We start from the raw sequence: 20,936 nt of genomic DNA, 5'->3' as shown, positions 1-20,936 counted from the left end.
CCAAGGCTCGGGGGCTGCGGGATATGTGTCATAAATGGCAAACATTTTTCAAAAATAGACCTGAAGACATAAAGGATCCTCAGCTCGATCCATCGGTTCAACCTAAGGCTCAAGGGCTACTCCATATGGAGCGTGAGTACATCGCGCACCACATCAGAAGAAGAAATTCGGGGCATGAGCACCTCATAGCCTCGATGCAGCCGACGAAGCACTCGGAAGACTACACGAAGCACTCGATGAACTCTGAGGATGGACAACCTGTCCCGGAAAGCACCCGAAGCACCCGGCTGCACAAACAGAAGGCCAAGAACTCTCGAAGCACCCGATGAACATCTTCAAAAGTGCTCAATGCCTGCAGAACTAGACTACGAAGAGCTCGGGGGCTTGTCAGACCCGGGACTGCGGGACTGCCTACGGGCACAGAATATTCTAGAGTAGGGAGTAGTACATGGATATGCCCTACCTCTTTTGTATCTATCCAAATAGGAGTAGAACTAGTCGACGGTCTCGGGAATTAGCCGAACCTCTCGGACTAGAATCCTAACAGAGCTCGACTAGGATTTCCATGTAACCCTACTCCCCCAGATTATATAAGGGCGAGTAGGGACACCTCCAAAACATCGAACAATACCAGAGGGAATACAAACCACCACACAGGACGTAGGGTATTACGCTCCGGCGGCCCGAATCTGTCTAAATCCTTGTGTTCCTTGCACCATCGCGTTCTGATCTCGGTGAGTCCCTACTCATAACCACTCTCCTCGGGATACCCCTCGGAGAACCCGACTGTAAAACACCGACAATCTCCCCCACACTTATTCTTGTACCTACTTTTATTCAACAAAACAAAGGTGGAAACAAGCAAGGACTCTGCCGGTAGTACTGTTGACGCTCCTTAGCGCCCCCGATTTATATACCGCAAGCGCACGGTTTCGTGTAGCTTTTCCCTTAGAGTATTCCCCCAAGGTTTATCAATACACGGAACCAAAGAGACAAGAAACAATCTACTAGCATAGAGATTCCTTTGTGTGAGGTGGTGAAAATGAATCTAATCTACTAAAAACACGACAAACACCAAAGGTAGCAAGAGAAAGTTAGAGATAACCAATCTAGATCACCTAGATCATGCATATGTTGTAGTTCCAGCTAGATAAAGTGAAGTAAGATAAATGTGAATCTCAACGAAAAGCCTCTTTAAACCCAAAATCTCCAATCCGATCCCTCGATACCCAACCTACTCTGTGGAGACGGCCTGTCACGACGCCCCCCTTTTCAACGGGATACCCTGAAGCAAGTCGAACTCACTTTGGTAGTTCCGCCATGAACCTCTAGCCACCATGACTACAAGATCATGCTAAGTGATCTATCTCGATAATAGATCTAAGATGAAGCGATCCCAAAGAAAAGAACGAAATCGAAAGAGGAGAAAATGGTCGCTAAACATTCGGAAACACAAATAACTTCACCATGAATGATTGTACATCACAAGATCACAACCGGGGCCCTACCTTGATTGTGATGATCCTAGCTCCAGAACTCCGACGTGGTCTTCCTTGCAAGGTTCCCACGTCGGCTAGGGTGAACCCTAGACAACTAGCACGACCCTCGGCTCTCCGAGAGGTGTCCCTCTATCTTCTCTGCTCCTTGGCGTCGTCTCCCGAATTGATCTCTGCGTGAACCTTGGGGAGGGGTCTTTAAATAGCCTCAGGGAACCCTCGGTCAAAGGGGAGGTCGAACCGACCTAAAAACGGGCTGGGCCGGCCGGCCCAATGAGCCTAGGCCGGCCGGCCTGGGTCTTTCCTTCGCCGGCTAGTGCTCAACTTTCTCCCCAAGTCTCCTGGAATCTTCTAGAGTTTATGTCTATCACGATTGCACCCCTTTAGACGTCGTTATCTTCGAGAGTTCTTCGAGCAGAAGGATAGGATGGAAAATCCTTCCTTAAATATCTCTTTGCTTTGCTTAGCCCCGAAGTATCTCGATCTTATCTTGTGGGCTTTGTCTTTTGGGCTTCATTGGAGGGTGGATGTGCATGAACGGGCCTCTAATCATCATGGCCTTTGATCCTTTGTTCGGGCTTTGGCCTTCGTCATTCTTCGTATCATCGCGTGATCGTGGGCCTCGCCATTTCATGCTCCAAAATTGGTGAAAAACCTGCAAAAACGAAGTACCTCCAAAGTATATGTGCAAACGTGAAAACGACCAATAATTGGGCCGAGGTTAGGATGGTTAGTGATTTTGATATTAAATTCATGCCATTATCAAAGTTAAACAGGGGATAAAAAGGATACTTAAGGAGCGCCAACATTCCCCCCATGCTTAAACCTTGCTCGTCCTCGAGTAAGTCTTTGATAAAAATCAGCGCTGCCTTTCAGTGTCCAATCCCTGCACTTGATCATACACGAGAAAACACAATGCTCCCAAAAATATTTTGCAGTTAATAGTTCAAGTTGTAACCAGCTTTTTCAATGTGGAAGGTAGATACAAGTTAAATGCTTCCCCACAATTATTAAGCACATGCTCTCAAAATTAAACAAGTCTCAGGATTAAGAAAGTAAGTTCCATAGGTGATGCTAAACCAAGATCAATAATTCAAACCTCATTGTAATTTGCTCATGGAAACTCTCAGCTCATCTTGTCTCTCAAACTTGCTAGAACTTTCTCCTTTCTTTCTCTCATATGTATGTGTGAGGCTTTATCTGGAGCTCTAGAAAGGTTAGTCCTAACAAAAGATATTATAATCAAGATATTATCAAAACAAGAAATACTTCTTATGGATTTACCGAGACTCGTCAAAAAGACCATTGGAAAATAATTTCTTTGTGGAGAGGGAGAGAATGGAACACACACTTTAGATGGTGGACATGTGCAAATGGCAACGGTTGATCCCAAGGCACGACTGAAGTCCTTGTTATCGGATTGCACATGGTTGGAATAATTGAGTATAGATTAATCTTCAAAGTACCTGGAGTTTAATGAAGCAAACGGAACCGAGAAGCTTTTCATCATTATTTATTTACCGAGAAGCTTTTCATCATTATTTATTTTTTTTTCTTCCTCTTTTTTTTATTTCTTTCTTTTTTTGCTCCTCAGAACCACTGGCAACACAATGCACTTACTCCACCTCCCCCCATGCTTGAACTTTTGCTTGTCCTCAAGCAATGAAGTGATGATAACTTGATGGAGTGAGTGCACAAAACCTTTATCAATTCTCTGGAGATAACTTTGGAATTCAAGGGAGCATCTCCTCGTGAAAGATTAAAGCAAACAGAGGAGGAAAAGGGGCAGGCCGGCCAGCCTAGGGGTGTTGAGCCGGCCGGCCTACTGCCTGTAGGCCTCCACTTCTTCGGATTTTTCATCTGCGAACTCTTTGATGCTTTCCAAGCTTATGTTTTACTGAATTTTGCTCTTGATTCCATTGTTTTGCCGTCAAAATAAATATATACTCAATATATAGGTGGTGGTCAAGGATGTGTTTCACAAAAAGATGTTTTTGGTTAGGGGTGGATATCCAGCGATGTTTGCGATGTTCCCGATATAGAAACTCACAATGCATGGATAGAATGGCTAGCAAAAGATAGGTACGCAAAAATATGGAATGGTCAGCTTCTTAGTCTCGTACCAAAGAAGATAAATCCTGAATTAATTCACCTAAAAATAATTCTTGCTCTATGGTTTGTTATGATATATCATTTAGGCTTGTAGAAGGGTAGAGCAATTGCAAAAGGTATCATTGACAAGGTTAGCTCAGAATTAAATTCAAATTAAATTTTCCTTTACAAGCTTAAGTAAGAGAGCAAGAGTAAAAGATATGGGTCTTAATTTATCATAACCTCCACAATTGAATTAGCCGGCATTTAATTAATTTTCAGATCATGTTAGAGAGAGCATTAGTTTAATCATGCATAAACCAAGCACAAGAAAGTAGACAAAGCGGCAACGATCATCATATTTTAACATGGCACAAACTTTCTATCATCATTACTAACCATAACATTAAAGCGTAGGTGATGCATTTATTTATCATGGTGATGAAAACAAAAGAAAACAAATTGCACACATGCTGAAATAAATAAAACAGAAAATTGCTACGCACACACAAGCTTGCACACATGCTGAAAATAAATGAAAAGAAATAGAAAATCCAAACCACACGTGCGAGCATTTTATTCATGGTCATGCCGTCGATCAATCTCCTTGATTGGCTCTTGCGTTGTATCCTTGATCATAATACTGCTGAAATGCTCCTCCATTAAATTGTTCCGGTGGCGCCAGGCCTAGAAGTCCCATTTGATATGCAATTCCTGGAGTTCCATCTTCTAGTTGGGTTGTATGCCTCCGGATGGCATCTATATCTTCCATATTTCTTCTCGCATAAGCACCCATAATTCTCACTCCTTGTTCTGGTTGAGGGAGGTCAAAATATTGTGCTCCAAATGACGGGTCAGGCATCTCTCCTTGATATGACGAGGGTGGGTAGCTGTAGTTGCTAAACGGTGGGGGTGCCGCCGCAGCATGCCCCCATGCTTGTTCTTGGCCTCCTTCCCATTGACTCGTCCATCCTTGCGGGTATCCCTGTCCACTTGATGCACCTTGAAATTCATTCCTCCAATAAGCAGAACTTGGCGGTGGATGGTTTACTTCCAAGTCTTCTTGTTGTGCCGATGCCGATGTCCCTTCAATTAACCTTCCTCTTTTGGATTTCTTCACTTTTTTTCCAATATTTTCAACTCGCCAATCAGTCCTCCCTCTTGCAAATAATTTCAGCCTTTGATCGGGGAGGGAAATATCCATCTCAGAAATAGTAAATCCCTTCTTTTCATCTCCACCGATATAATGGCCTTGCCTCAAATGATCAATCCCAATATCTCTTCCCGGGACATAAAATTTTTGGATCACTCGTAACCTCAGATTCATTGCTCGGGCTATCATTGTGAGATAACATCCCGAACCAACTTCTCCCGTGCCGGATGATGCTTCACAAAGCCACCTTTCAACCATAATGTTGGTGGGATCAATTACTTGCTTCTTCACCAATGCAGCATACATCCAACTTAATTCCTGGTCGGTGACCTTTGATTCTCTCATCCTCCCGAGAATTCTTTTGCTCAACCAAGAGTGGAATATTTGGAGGGTAACATTACTTGTATTCTTTCTTTGGCGGTTGACATCTTTTGCTATTTTTGTCCAAAATTCATCAAGCTCTCCATCTTCAACTTGCACCATTTCATATGCATTATTTTTGAATCCGAGCAAGCTTCCTATTTCACCATAGGTGATTACTTTCTCTTCATTCTTGATCCTAAATTTCAGACATGAAACTTCTTCACCATCCACCACTTCCGTTGGTTTTTCTAATGTCATGAACATCTCAAGAGCCACTTCTTCTTGCATATCAACCGTGACACCATCGGAAAATAACTTCCAACCGATGTTCTCCAATAGCTCATAGATGTCATGATGAAATCCCAGCTTCACCAATGCTTCATCATCAAAATCATAATTTGCTCGTAGTCTTCCTTTCATGAACTTGACCCTTCTTCTTCTTCCTTCGACAAGATAATAAACCCATATTCTGAATTCTTGGGCTTGTATGGTGGCGGTGCGGATGACCTTGTCGAACGCCGTGGAGGAGGTGGCATTCCTTCGGTGAATCTCATGGAGGAGCTTATCGGGTCTCTCATCCCACCAAGGAGCAACATGTCGCTCCTCGGTGCGGGGTTGTCTTCCTCCATGCTCCGCGGAGACTCGGAGACCGAGTGCCTCCGCGAAGAACTTGCCGATGCGTCGGATGTTGATGAATGTGTCCTTCTCCTCCCGGCGATGAACTTCATGAGGCCACTCATGGTGACTCCTTGCTGCACACACTCAAAAACAAACACACCGGGGTTTCTTGCCGGCGGGAGAACAATATATCGAAGAGTGGAACAAACTAGGAATTGTGGTGAATTTTCTGAGATTTTTGAAGTAGATTTTGGTGGACGAATTTTTCAGGGCTCTAACTGATGTTTCTGGGCAAAGAACTTGAAGAACATAAGCAAGCAAATGAGTGAGGAGTATACCTGCCAAAGGGGAGCACCAGAGGGCATAAATAGGGGCCAGGCCGGCCGGCCTAGGGTGTTTTTCCCTCTTCTCTACTTCAATTTTCTCTGGTGGCTTCCTGGTGCAATTATTTGCTTCTGTCCAGTACATCTTGTATGCTTTGCACCGCCCAAATCATGTGAACCACTCCTTCTTTGCCTTTGATGTCCACTTGCAACATTATTTCTCCACTTTGTGTTATTCACCTTGTCCCATGCTTAAACATTCATCACATGGTGCCACCTTTGCTGAAAATCACTTGTCCTTCCCATGCATGGCTGCCCCCTCCTTTGAATTATTTGCATGTGGTGGTAGGTAGAGAGCACAACTCTTTCCCGTGAACTCACTTTGATCAATGGATGTTAATCAAGCACATAAACCCTCTCTAAATCATACTTAGATGTTTAATCCTCCTCTAACTTCGAAATTTCAGAATTGACTCAAAGCATGCAATGAGTTTAAATGAATAATTAGAGGGGAATTGAAACATCTTTACATTTGTAAGTCGAAAAATATTTCCTGACTACATTAATTTTGGTTGCACCGGAACCGTTCACTTTCATGAATTGATAGCGAACAATCTCGAATTCAACCGTGGGTCTTGGGTTTAGGTTCTAATTTTTGCCAAAATGAGAGAGAGAATTTTGAAAAAGAGAATAATTAAGGTTAGGAAAATTCTAGTCCTATGGTAATGAAACTGAAAATTCTCTCTATGTTTGTGTGAACCTACGCATCAAGAATTTAAGTAACATAGCGCGGCTCTACTCGTGTGTTTCATCTCAATTTGGTCCAGCCGTCATGGACAGGACGGTCGCCAAAAATAGGTATGGAATTTTGGATGTGGCTTTCTCGAGAAGAGGCAAATAAATCATAGGATGGCTCATGTCATTGGTTTAAAATAAGAGATAACATTGGAATGACCGAGCGAATAAAATCCAAATCGAATTGATTGACCGAATTACCAATTATTCAAAAGTATATCATGTTCCTGCGTAGCAAAATTCTCGACTCACTTACCTAAACCTTTCGCGGGTTGTCCTCCCAGCAGCTTATTCTTGACTCGACGAACGGGTTGCCTCCCGCAAAGCGCTTAGTTTATAGTCTATAGCTAGACTTTCTTCTTCTTCACTTCGGACCAACGCTCGATGATGGCACTACAGTTTTGGGTACCCACTTCTGCACAATCCTTGGTACGGGTTTGTCTTCTACGTTAGTCTTCTTTTTGGTCTTTACAGGCGGGCTTTTAGCTTTCTTCTTGACGGGTGCAATGATCTTCTTTGTCGCGATGGACGCGACGACTTCTATCTCCTTCTTCGCTTCCTTCTTGTTCGGCTCCTCTTCTTTCTTTGGCTTCTCCTCTGTGACACGGCGGTGAGGCGGAACATATTTGACATTGATCATGTTGCATACCTCGAGGCGTGGACGAAACTTGAATTCGCTTGTGGTGCCATTGATGTCGAACTTTATCTCCCCCTTGCCAACGTCGATGTTTGCCCTTGCGGTCTTGAGGAAAGGTCTCCCAAGTATGAGAGGCGCCTTGCTCCTTTCTCCCATATCGAGAATCAAAAAGTCAACGGGGACTAAGTGTTCTCCAATCTTCATGGGCACATCTTCTGCGATTCCCAAAGGATAGCGAATGGAATTGTCCGCTAACTCTAGGCACATGGCGGTGGGTTCCAGCTCCGGTAAGCATAGCTTCTCGAACACATTCTTTGGCATGACGCTCACACTTGCACCGAGATCACAAAGTGCTCTTTCGAACATAAGAGATCCAATGGAACACGGGATGGTAGGACATCCGGGGTCCCTCTTCTTTTCAGGAGCTTCATTAGCGATTGCCGCGCTACATTCCTTAGTTAGCTTGACAGTGCTTGGCGGTATCTCGCGCTTGTTTCCCATGATGTCTTTGAAGTAGTGAGAATACGTCGGAACTTGTAGAGCGTCCAAGAGTGGCATATTGATGCTCAACCTGCGTACCATGTCAACAAATTTGTTGAATTGCTCATCTTCATGTTTACCTTTGCGGTATCATGGCCTTGGCGGTAGAATCTTGGTGTCTATATCATCTAGCTCAAACTCCGGCTCTTCGGTGACTATCTCTGGCATAGGAGTAGGTGCCTTCTCCTTGATGATGGTCTCCACTTCAACTCTTGGCTTAGGCTTCCTTGCTCCTGCTGCATGTTCGGGTTCTTCGGTCTCCTTTCCCGAGCGAGTTTGAATTGCCTTAGCTGTCTCCGGACTTTGAGGTTGCCCGGGCAATTTTCCTTCGTTGCTAGATAGGCGTCCGGCGAGCTGGGCTACTTGTGTTTCTAGCATCTTCATCATGTTGAGTACTTGAAGGTTAGAGCTCCTGACCTCCGTCACCTTGCCATCAATGTTCTCCAAGATCTTGTCCATAGCCTTGAACTTGGTGACGGTGTCCTTGTTGATCTTGCCTTGCTCCTCCATAAACTCCTTCAATTGTATACGAAGAGGCACCGAGTTTTGATTGGAAGAGCTTGCATTAAATTGGGGTCTACCTTGCCCGTAGCGGAAATTGGTCGGCGGAATCCATTCTCCCTTCTTCATGTAGTCGAACATCTTGGCTTCCTCCGGGCAATTCTTTTGAACATGGCCGTACTCTCCACATTCTTCACATGTAGACCTTGCTTCGACCGCCTTCAAATCGATAGCTTGGGCTTCTCTTTTTTCCACTTCCATCTTCTCCAACCTTCTCATTAGCGAGTCGATCTTCCCTTCTAGCACTTCTTCGCGTTCCACTTGTAATACACTCTTCGCGGCGCCCACGGCTTGGAGTGGTTGTAGGTGCCCCGATGATGCCCATGCGTCATTATCCGCCACCTTCTTGAATAGTTTGAAAACTTGAGTAGGCGTGAGCTCAATGATAGAACCTCCGGCCGATGCGTCAATGATCCCCCTTGATGCAGTAGTGAGGCCTTGATAGAACTTCTGGACCACATCCTCCCTTGAAAACTTGTGATGAGGTACGGCGCGGTTGTAGTCGTTGAAGCGCTCATAGGCTTCCACAGTAGTCTCCGTCGGGGCTTGCGCGAATGTTGCAATCTTGTTGCGCAGAATCTGGGTCTTGCCCGGCGAGTAGAACTCCGTCATGAATTCTTTCATCTAGGACTCCCAATTTTGCACCGTGCGCGGTGGTAGAGAATGAAACCATTGCAGCGCTCTCCCAAGTAGAGAGAACGGAAAGAGCCTCACTCTTATTTAATCTTGAGTCATCCCTTGCATGTCGAAAGTGCGGCATAGTTGGAGGAACGCTTGAAGATGTAGATTAGCGTCTTCTTTTCCAGTGAAGGGCGAGCTTTGCACCATCCTTATGATTGAAGTCTTGATCTCGAACAGAACTCCGATGTTGTCGAGATTTTGGATCGGCAAGTCCCGAACGTCTGGAGTGCATAGCTCTCCGATCGTACGCTCTGGCTCCGGTAGCGCCATCCCTTGGTGAAGTGGCGCCTCCTTTGGACTTGTTGGTGGAGTTGCTTGAGGTGAAGACGATGAATCGTCGGCTTCAACTTCTGGATCTACTAGTTCCGGCTTCCTTGATCGTGCTTCTCGTCTCCTTTGCCTGTAAATTTTTTCTGGATCATCCACAAAATTTTCGGGTTTGTTGGAGAGGCTCCCGTCCATCTCCTGTTAGGGGTTAGTGAATATACGAGATCTAAAAGATGAATATACAAGATTTAAAACATAAAATAAAAATAAAGCAAACTCTAGATTAGATTGATTTTCGTGGAATAGATCTGTTTTTTTAGTTAGCTCAAAAAAATAAGAGATCTAAAAAGGTCAAAAAGAAAAATCAAGAAAATATCAAGTAAGATTAGATCTTAAATCGATGGTTCCCCGGCAACGGCGCCAGAAAAGCTTGTTGACGCTCCTTAGCGCCCCCGATTTATATACTGCAAGCGCACGGTTTCGTGTAGCTTTTCCCTTAGAGTATTCCCCCAAGGTTTATCAATCCACGGAACCAAAGAGACAAGAAACAATCTACTAGCATAGAGATTCCATTGTGTGAGGTGGTGAAAACGAATCTAATCTACTAAAAACACGACAAACACCAAAGGTAGCAAGAGACAGTTAGAGATAACCAATCTAGATCACCTAGATCATGCATATGTTGTAGTTCCAGCTAGATAAAGTGAAGTAAGATAAATGTGAATCTCAACGAAAAGCCTCTTTAAACCCAAAATCTCCAATCCGATCCCTCGATACCCAACCTACTCTATGGAGACGGCCTGTCACGACGCCCCCTTTTCAACGGGATACCCTGAAGCAAGTCGAACTCACTTTGGTAGTTCCGCCATGAACCTCTAGCCACCATGACTACAAGATCATGCTAAGTGATCTATCTCGATAATAGATCTAAGATGAAGCGAACCCAAAGAAAAGAACGAAATCGAAAGAGGAGAAAATGGTCGCTAAACATTCGGAAATACAAATAACTTCACCATGAATGATTGTACATCACAAGATCACAACCGGGGCCCTACCTTGATCTTGATGATCCTAGCTCCAGAACTCCGACGTGGTCTTCCTTGCAAGGTTCCCACGTCGGCTAGGGCGAACCCTAGACAACTAGCACGACCCTCGGCTCTCCGAGAGGTGTCCCTCTATCTTCTCTGCTCCTTGGCATCGTCTCCCGAATTGATCTCTGCGTGAACCTTGGGGAGGGGTCTTTAAATAGCTTCAGGGAACCCTCGGTCAAAGGGGAGGTCGAACCGACCTAAAAACGGGCTGGGCCGGCCGGCCCAATGAGCCTAGGCCGGCCGGCCTGGGTCTTTCCTTTGCCGGCTGGTGCTCAACTTTCTCCCCAAGTCTCCTGGAATCTTCTAGAGTTTATGTCTATCACGATTGCACCCCTTTAGACGTCGTTATCTTCGAGATTTCTTTGAGGAGAAGGATAGGATGGAAAATCCTTCGTTAAATATCTCTTTGCTTTGCTTAGCCCCGAAGTATCTCGATCTTATCTTGTGGGCTTTGTCTTTTGGGCTTCATTGGAGGGTGGATGTGCATGAACGGGCCTCTAATCATCATGGCCTTCGATCCTTTGTTCGGGCTTTGGCCTTCGTCATTCTTCGTATCATCGCGTGATCGTGGGCCTCGCCATTTCATGCTCCAAAATTGGTCAAAACCCTGCAAAAACGAAGTACCTCCAAAATATATGTGCAAACGTGAAAACGACCAATAATTGGGCCGAGGTTAGGATGGTTAGTGATTTTGATATTAAATTCATGCCATTATCAAAGTTAAACAGGGGATAAAATGGATACTTAAGGAGCGCCAACAAGTACACACCGGGGAGTCTAAACTTTTATTGAACAAGCAGTTGAAAAGCTTAATTATATTTCATTTCATTTTATTGTTTATGTTTTTTTTTATCATGGCAAACTAGGCATGATGGGTAACTTAGCAGGGTGGAAGCATGACTTGAGGATGCATGAGTTATGGGATTACTTACCTGAGAACTCACCAAGCATGAACGTTAATGCAATAGCTAAGCTTAGTGAAGCAAAGTTTTGCATTTTGTTCATCTTAGTTCCTCGTGCATCTGTCCTCCATGGAACCAAGGTGTGTTGCATGAGTGTTGGGTTGTTGCACGTTGCTCCTTGATTATTTTTTTATTCCCTGCAAAAGGTTAGTGGACAACAAATACTCGAGGCATGTTTAAAGAATTTTGAAGGGATTCCATCTTTGCCTTGAGATTAGTTGTTCACATCCATGCTCTAAGGAAAAACAGATTTGAAGGTTCAAAAGCCATGTATCCTAAATTGTTTGCTATTATTTTATTTCATTATTTTTTCAAGAGAGTGAGATTCATTTTTTTCAAAGGGTTTTTATTGCTGTTCACCAAATTTTTATCTTTTTAGAAAACTCAAACAAGGCCAGGATAAAACTGCATGAACGCAAAGGGGCATTTTGACAAAATACTCACAATGCACCTTGAAAGGTGATTTGTGCCTCCTTTGTACGTTGTGCATTTGTCTCTCCTTTGAAGTGCATCTCAAGCCTTGATTCACCTCCAGTATGAACTTAGATTTAGGACTTCCCTATCTATTTGAAGCCTTCCCTGCAGGGGTTAGTCCACAATATATATACATCCAATGTCTATGAAAATATGAACTTTGGCGGTTCAATAATCAAATTTGACACGAAGTCTCATTTGATCAAAGATCCGAAACACTAGGCTAAAACCAGAGCATACCAAAAAATAGGCAAAGGTTGTATGCATTTTGTAAAATCAAGCTATGTTCAAAAGGAGATAAATATGAGTGAGGGATTGATTAACATTGACTTACCTTAGCACATACCTGAGCGTACTTACTAGCAACATATATAGATGGAAGTTTTGGAGTTATTGCAGTGGTGGCTTGGTTGCATATGGTTGTTAATGACTCCTCCCTTTTGATGCGGGTTGAAACGAAAGAGGGCACCATGCCTACTCAGGTGAATAATCAAGGCCAGGTCGTACACATGGCTAGTGTGTAGAAACCATAGACCTTGGTGGCATGATCCGTTGGCACAATGCTTTGGGATTGGAGGTGCAAAGTATGTCTCCTTTCTTTGCATATGAGCATGTGCCAAATGGGGTGGAGTAGCAAAGCCCCGGATCGCAAGAGGAGCATTCCTCTTCTTTGCGTGCGTTGGGGATGCTAGCAATGCTATGCAAAGCTGGCAGCGGATGAGAGTTATGGTAAGGCTTTACAAGCGCGCGAGAGCAAGGTTGGGTGGAGCCAGGCGGTGAAATATTTTTCTGCTGAAGTGTAATGCCATAGTGTTTTGAGCTAACTGGCTCACTCTCACTCCCTTCCTTTCTTACTCTCCCCTTTTTTTAAAATACCCTCTCTTTTTTCTCTCTTTTTTTTTCCTTTTTTCTCTTTTTTCACTCACTTTTTTTTCTCTTTCTTCATCTCTTTTTTTTGAAGGATTGGGCTAATACCAACCTTAGTACGAATGGACCTTATTGTGGGGTGATTACCAATCTCCCCCACACTTGGATTGTGTCATACGACACTAAATCATGTGTGCGGTGTTGGTGCCTCCTTCAGAGTGTGCTCCATCACAGATGTACCAAAATGTTGATGCAATCCCCATATTTTCGGCCATCGTATGTCCCCTGTTCTTCTTAATCTTAACCTGGAATGGTTAGGGCCAAGAATACCCGAAGGTGCATACTAAACTGAAAACATGTTCATGCTTATTATTATAAAGAAGGATTTTTTTGATAATCCGGGCTGTCTCCCGGCAGTGCTTCATTTAAGGTCACGAGCTTGACCATGGGGGCTTCTTCCTGCAGCTATCAACTGGTGGTGTAGCCCCCGCCTTCACCACCGTCCGTCGATTGTGCTTAAGCTGCAAGGTTAGTGCAATAGTGTAACCACAAAATTTACAATGCTTATGATAAACAAAGATGTCTACAACCATCCTTCTAAACATTTTGCTAGACAGAGCAAGGAGGTTGCAGCTCACGAAGGCATTCGTGGTGCGACAAGTGGCTAACTCTGGAGGGATGCTAAAAGAGCATGGTGGTGGTGATTCCAGGATGAAGCTTCCATGCTCATCTATAGAATCGTTTCTTCGCACACCAGAGATAATGCTTCACTGAATTCCTTAGCCCAAGGATTCTCTACCACAAAAGGTTCATCGTGGAAGATCGCGGTTGTATCCGGATCATGATCGAGAACAACATAATGTGGGCTAGTGGGACAAGGCTCAAACTTGATCAAGGATGATGAGGTTTGCACCATCATATCGAGCTGGTTCTGCTTGGGAAAAGGCTTCGCCAAGGGATTTTCTAAGCAAGGTGTGGCGAATGTCGTTTTCCCAAGCTGCTCATGTAGGCTCCCTAGAGCTGTATGATGAAGGTTGTCCAGAGGGAAGCCTATGAGAAGATCTAAATCGAGGACATCAAAGATGTGAAAGTCAAGGTTGACCTCGATTTTGTCTATAGTAATTGGCACGGTACTTGCGACCCCTCGGCACTCAAGAATGTGTCCAAAGGGACAAGTTTCCAAGAGTTTGCCGGATGGCTTTAGCGAAACACTACCTAAGAGACAGTGTGCCATGTGCCATGGCATGATATTACCCTCCATGTTGGGGATAAGCTGGGCTTCTACGGTGATTCCCCGTATGGAGCATGGAATGGTCGTGGAGGGTGACTCAATCCAAACTGCTTCGGAAAAGTCTAATATTCTATTTGACAATTCCTCCCTGATGTCCTCTTTGAGAAATGCTTCATCGAGAGGATCAGGAGGAGAAGCAATGTTTGGAGAGATCAACGGTGATGGAAGCTTCATCTCTTCGAATAGGTTGTGGTCGTCATGATGCTCCACCTTTGGAATTTCCGGGTAGGTGATAGGAGGGGTGAAAGTAGTTTCCCCGGGATCATGATTGAGGCTCCCATGCGATGATTTTTCTTGGAGAAAGTTTTCTAAAGGGGACATCAAAATCGATGATCGGGTAGACATGGAAGTCTAAGCGAACCTCGATTTTGCCTATATTGACCGGTACTGCCCGTGCGATCCCCCAACATTCAAAGAATAGTCCTGAAGGACTTCGAAAGAGTTTGTCGGAAGGGTCTAGAGGCATGCTTCCTATGAGGGTGTCTTTGAGGAATTCGGACATGATGCATGCCTCAGTAGTGAGGTCATGAAGGACTTCTACGATAGTTCCTCTTATTGAACAAGAAATGGTTTTGGAGGGTGAGCTAATTCGAACTGCTTCAGAAGAGCATTTCATTCCCTCCAACCATTCCTCGTTCATGGATTTTCTAGGAGAAAGGGATGCCATAGGTCTCCTATCACAAAGGTAACTCGAGGTGTTTGTAAGGATTTCATAAGGATAATCCTCGAGTTGGGAAGAGTACTTCGAAGGGTGAATTTCTTCTTCCTTCAATGCTCGTGGTTCGGGAGAGGGCTCGATAGACGAATCTAGGGATGTAGGAGGTGAAGGGCTGGATTCGGTTGATGAGGGGCTCTCATGGTGCAGCTGGGACTCGTGCTGGGGCTCGCAAGGGTAGGAAGGAGGAGAAGATTTTCTTAAGATGCGATCTAGGATTTCCCTTTCTTCTGTTGGAGATCGGTGTGCAAACGAACCTCCAGCGGCGATATCGAGATCGTCGGCTGAGTCCATGTCTAAACCCGTGTAAAAGATGTGCAAGGATACATCTTCGGGTATAGACCAGTCTGGGCATGTAGCTAAAAGGTGTGAGAATCTTGCCCATGCTGCGCCTATGCTCTCCTTCTCTAATTGTTCAAATGCAAGGATTTCACTTCGGAGAGAGGCTGTATGGGCTGAAGAAGAAAACGAGGGGCAGAAGTAATCTCGAAGCTCTTCCCAATCTTGGATCATACCCCACACGTTGTGAGTGTACCATTGTTCCGCCTTCCCCATGAGAGAGAAAGGGAACAACTTCCACCTCAAGGTTTCCTGTGATATGCCTGGTATTACCAAGCACGAACACAGTTCCTCGAACACTTGCAAATCAAGGTCAAGATCTTCGGTTTCTAAACCAGAGAAGGTTTGTGCCCGAACCATGGCATTGATGCAAGGATGGAGTTCATAGCCAGAAATCGTGAAAGGCCTTGGAGAGGTTGATGGCTCTAAGAACTCATCCTCGAAGGTAGAGAGTTGGTGGATAGAAGAGGATGACATGGTATAAGGATAAAAAGAAAAGAAAAGATAAAATAAAAGAAAAGGTAGAAGAAAAGACACACGGGCAAACTAGGTTCGAAGATAACTACAGCAACCGTTCCCCGGCAGCGGCGCTAGAAATACTTGTTGGTATTTCTTAACTCTTACAGAGAAGTCCGCAAGCGCATGAAAATACTGTTGTAGCACTTCACACGGGAGTATTCAGGGTATCATATTTTCCACGAGGAACGGGGATGTAACTGTCTTCTAACTAGATTACCCTGTAGAAGATAAGAGATAGAGAGACCTTAGAGTAGTGTGGTTCTGATCTAAGGCTGGGTTCTAGGGAAGGTACACTAATATTTTCACTCGCTCACTTCAGGCACCGGTCTGACCCTAGTCTGCTAGGGACCTCCAGTATCACTATGTCGAACCCAGGCGGGGGGGGGGGGGGTGAGTGCACTAACAACACAGACTGTCTCCATAGCGGACGGACAGGGCTATCACCATCTGCCGTCTACCCCACAATACCAGCTGAGCTCGAGACAAACAAAGGTAATCTAAGGCCTAGACACCACGCCTATGCCTTCGACTACTACTCTAGAGTTGCGTAGGGTTATCCCGTCTTTATCAGGGGTCCTCTTCTAGAGTATCCGCTACAAGAACAGACGATGAACCTACGAACGAATGAGAACAAAAAAAATAACTTAACTAGAACTCACCAAATAGAAGAACCCGGATATGTACTCCAAATGTACCGTATCCATAGATGTACAAGGCCGAAGAGACACCGACCACTACTAGAAAAATGCACATTCGTCCGCGGCCGTTAGTACCGGTCACGGCTTTGGCCGGTACTAATGTGCAAATTTAGTACCGGGCCAAAGGAATAGTGGCCCTGGGAGCCTATTAGTACCGGCTGGTGGCTTCAGCTGGTACTAAAGTCCGCCACCGACAGGCTCTGACATCCGCCACCGACAGCTAGCAGTGGCGTAGCTAGGTAGGTGGACAGGTGGGCCATGGACTACCCTAAAATTAGTAGCTCAAGGTATAAGTATAGTAATTATTTATCAATTAATCTGACATGTATGCAAAATTCAGACTTAATTATCAATTTTAAGATGTTTGAAGTTGTAAAACACTTTATTAATACGATATTAATTGTGTAAGCAATTCTAAACTTTTATTATGTATGTACTCTGGACCACCCTAATCCAAAATCCTAGCTATGCCCCTGAAAGCTAGTGACAGTTTAGTACTGGCTGGAACCACCAGCCGGTACTAAACTGCCACGAGGAAATTTAGTACCGGCTGGTGGCTCCAGCCGGTACTAAATGTGGCGCGTTAGTACCGGCTGGAGCCACCAGCCGGTACTAATGCGCCCACTATAAATTGGCACCCTTCTTCCTCCTCGAGCCCGAGCCAGTGCCATTTCACCAGAGAAGCTCGAGCTCAGGGTTGTTCTTCCCTTAGAGAGTTGCCGCCATTTGTTCTAGTTTTAGTGAGTGTTCTAGTTATCCAAGTACGCAAAAGGTTTGCAACTTCATTCTCTCTTCATTAATAATCTTTATTCTTCGTTTTATGCTCCATAGTTAGAGAAATTTGTGACTTTTAGAAATAGTGAGGATGAGTATGATTTCTTTGATTTATGCAATGATTTGAGATATATAGAACCGATGACTTGAATGTTGGAGTAGGTTTATTGGCTAGGTTGAATATGAAAAATTTATAAACATATTTTTCAATCATTTTCTATATATTACAAATGACCGTAGCACATTTTTTATTTTTAGATTTAGATGAGCATGTGGATAGTAGAAATTTTTAGAATGAGTGTAGACAAAACATGTGATTGTAGTAGATTTTTTTTATAATGAACTAATGAAAGAATTATAATAGATTTTTTTTATTATGAATTGATTATTTTGACATTCTAGTGATGTATTTATTCAGGCTCACATTGAAACTATCTATAAGCTAAAAAAATCTTTATTTCGAAACAAGTATACGTCGTTAATCTCCATCCAATGGGTGAACCGAGCAGGTGGCGGTGTAATGATAGACCGGTATGGAATGACAATAGTGGACTTCAAAAAGATTGGATATAAAGACGATCCATTCGTCCTCGCCAAGGATGTGATGCAGGTTTTCTATGTGAAGGGCATGGCAAGCAAACCTAAGAAAAATCAAGGCAAGTCCGACGACGAGCCAAAACGCCACATAGTTCTTCCAGGAAAAAGAAAAATCGTTGGAGTTGATGACATTTCAGACAAGTCAGAAGACTTTGATCAGTTTCACGACCGTCCTCCATTCTCTGTCGATGTTTACCCTAGCATCCTATTGTCCAAAGAGGACGCTCCTTACTTACGCCTCGATCATGATCAAGGGACATTTGTAAAAAGAAAGGTTGTCAACATTCCATTAAACAATGATGTGTAATCATTATGTTATACTTTCGTGTTCATGTAACCAAGTGATTGATGAAATATATGGTGTATGAAATAACTTATATTTTAATTTTTATGCATTTATATAATAGTTTGCACAGAAAATACAATTGAAACAGATATAAAAAAATTAGACTCAATATGATAAATTAATTAAGTGCATACTCAATGTGATAAACATAATTAAAACAAAAAATCTATTTAATTAAGTGCATGCACATATATGATAAAACACCCAAAAAATAAAAAATCTATTTAATTAACTATTTAATTAACATGCATGAAATAACTGAGATTTAAATTTTTTATGCATTTATATAATAGTTTGCACAGAAAACACAATTGAAACAGTATAAAACTATTAATTTTTATAGTTACAATAGTATAAATTTCTTACAAATTAAGTGCTTAAATCATTATTTTTCATTTTTTATAGTTAGAATAGTTATAAATTTTGAACTCAATACGATAAATTAAGTGCTCAAATAGTAAATATATGCATATATATACATTTGTATAATACTATACACACAAACACATTTGACACACTAATATAGCAAATTTTGAACTCAATATGATAAATTAAGTGGTTAAATAGCAAATTTATCTATTTTATAGGCTTTTATTGAATTTATTGAACATAAAACATATTTAAACGAATTGAAATTCTTTGAATTTAGTGCAAAAACTAATTTTTATTAAGATTAACGGATGTTTAACAATAATAATATAATTTTAGATGGTGAAAATAGTACATATATCTATTTTTAATCGTTTATTGAATTTTATTGCATATAAAACAAATTTAGATGAATTATAAAATAATTACAAAACTGAAAAAGGCAGAATTATTTTGGGCATTTAGTACCGGGCCATGGTTGCAGCCGGTAATAAACAGCCTCCCAAAATTTTCCCGCCTGTTGGGGACGTTTAGTACCGGTTGGGGCCACGACCCGGTACTAAACGGGGCAGCTTAGTATTGGGCCGTAGCACTAGCCGGTACTAAACTGCGCAGAAGGCAGTTTAGTACCGGGCGCAGCCATGGCCTGGTACTAAACTGCCTCCTCTATATAATCGGGGGGACTTAGCGTTCGTCGCCATTACCCCCCAACGAGATCGATCGAAGCCGGCCGCCGACCGTCGCCGACGCAGCCACCGCCGTCCGGCCCCCTTCGTGCGCGTCGCCCGAGGCCCTCTGCACCGCGGACGTCGGCCCCGCGCCCTCCCGCGCGCGCTGCCGCGGCCCGTCGTCGTCCCCTCCGGCGCCGGCCTCCTCCCCCGCGCAATCACCTCATCCGGAGGTGTCCTTCGTCGCAGCAGCCGCCCTCCGTCCCGGCCGCCGCCGCCTCCGTCGACCGTGCTGCGCGCCCCCTCCTCCACGCTCGCTGTGCCGCCGTCCAGCCTCCTCCGCACCTTCGCCCTTGGCGCCCGCTGTGCCGCCTTCTCCGGCCGCCCCGCCCGCCGTCCTGCCTCGCTCCTCCCCATCGCCACCGCGCTGAAGAACCGCCTCCTCGCCTCCCCAACGTGAGCCCTTCGTTCTGACGTCAGCCATTTTTTGTAATTAGTTAAAAGGGTTATTATAAATTGTAAAAAATTGAAGAAAAGTTGTAGAAATTTTAGAAAATTATAGATATTTGTTCAAATTGTAGTAAATTTGCTGAAATTTGTACAAAATCTGTAGAAATTTGTAAAAAATTGGTAGATATAAATGTAGAAATGTAGAAAATAGTAGGAAAATATTAGGAATTGATACGCAATAGTGAAAATTGTAGAATTTTTAGAAAATTTGTTGAAATTTGTACAAAATTTGTAGAAATTTATAAAAAATTGGTAGATATATACATAGAAAACTTCATGTCTTTACGGGCTTCACATTTATATCTTGTAGTAATTATGGATATTGTACAAAAATCTTGAATATTGTAGAAAACTTCATGTCTTTACGGGCTTCACATTTATATCTTGTAGTAATTATGGATATTGTACAAAAATCTTGTATATTGTAGATAACTTCATGTCTTTACGGGCTTAACATTTATTGTTTTATTTGGTATTGTTGAATTGTGTATTTTATGACATGTATATGATGTAAATTTTGTCTTGTACATCTTTATCTATTGAATTTGTAATTTTCTTTGTAAATTTTAGGTTGCTATACTATAAACAGGTGAAATTAGTAGAAAATAGTATAAAATCTTAGAAATTGGTGAAAATAGTAGAAAAATAGTTGAAAATCTTAGAAAATTCAGGGCACATTTTATAAAATTCCAGGCCACATTTTATATAAGATGTATATGATGTAAATTTTAGAAATTTTGATCTTGTATGCGTTGTACGGCTTTATTGAAGGTGCACTTGTAAATTTTTTATACATTGTCAATTAGTACAAAATTGCATATCAAACATATGTTGATTCACATAGGAAATGAAATGGAACCATTTCACCGTGATGACGACGAGGCCGTTTCAAGAAGCACTCTGTGGAATCCTGTTGGATGAGGTGATAAATCCAAAAAGTGAATTACATTCCGATCCAATGATAAGTGTGGCTCGAGTTGATAAACTCAACAAACGCCGCAAGAAGGATGCCAGTGCCGATGACGATGCAGATGATTAGAATTATTGAAGAATTTGTTGGAAAAAACTTATGAGAATTCATACTTGTAAATATTATTGTCTTTTATCCATGTCTGTATATAATTTCTAACATTTCTTTTATCCATGTATGTATATAATTTTTTTATTTGCTTTGCTCCATATACAAATACG

The sequence above is a fragment of the Panicum virgatum genome, chromosome 3K, assembly GCF_016808335.1.
Source record: "Panicum virgatum strain AP13 chromosome 3K, P.virgatum_v5, whole genome shotgun sequence".
Classification (NCBI taxonomy): domain Eukaryota; kingdom Viridiplantae; phylum Streptophyta; class Magnoliopsida; order Poales; family Poaceae; genus Panicum; species Panicum virgatum.
Note: the sequence above shows the minus strand (reverse complement) of the source record.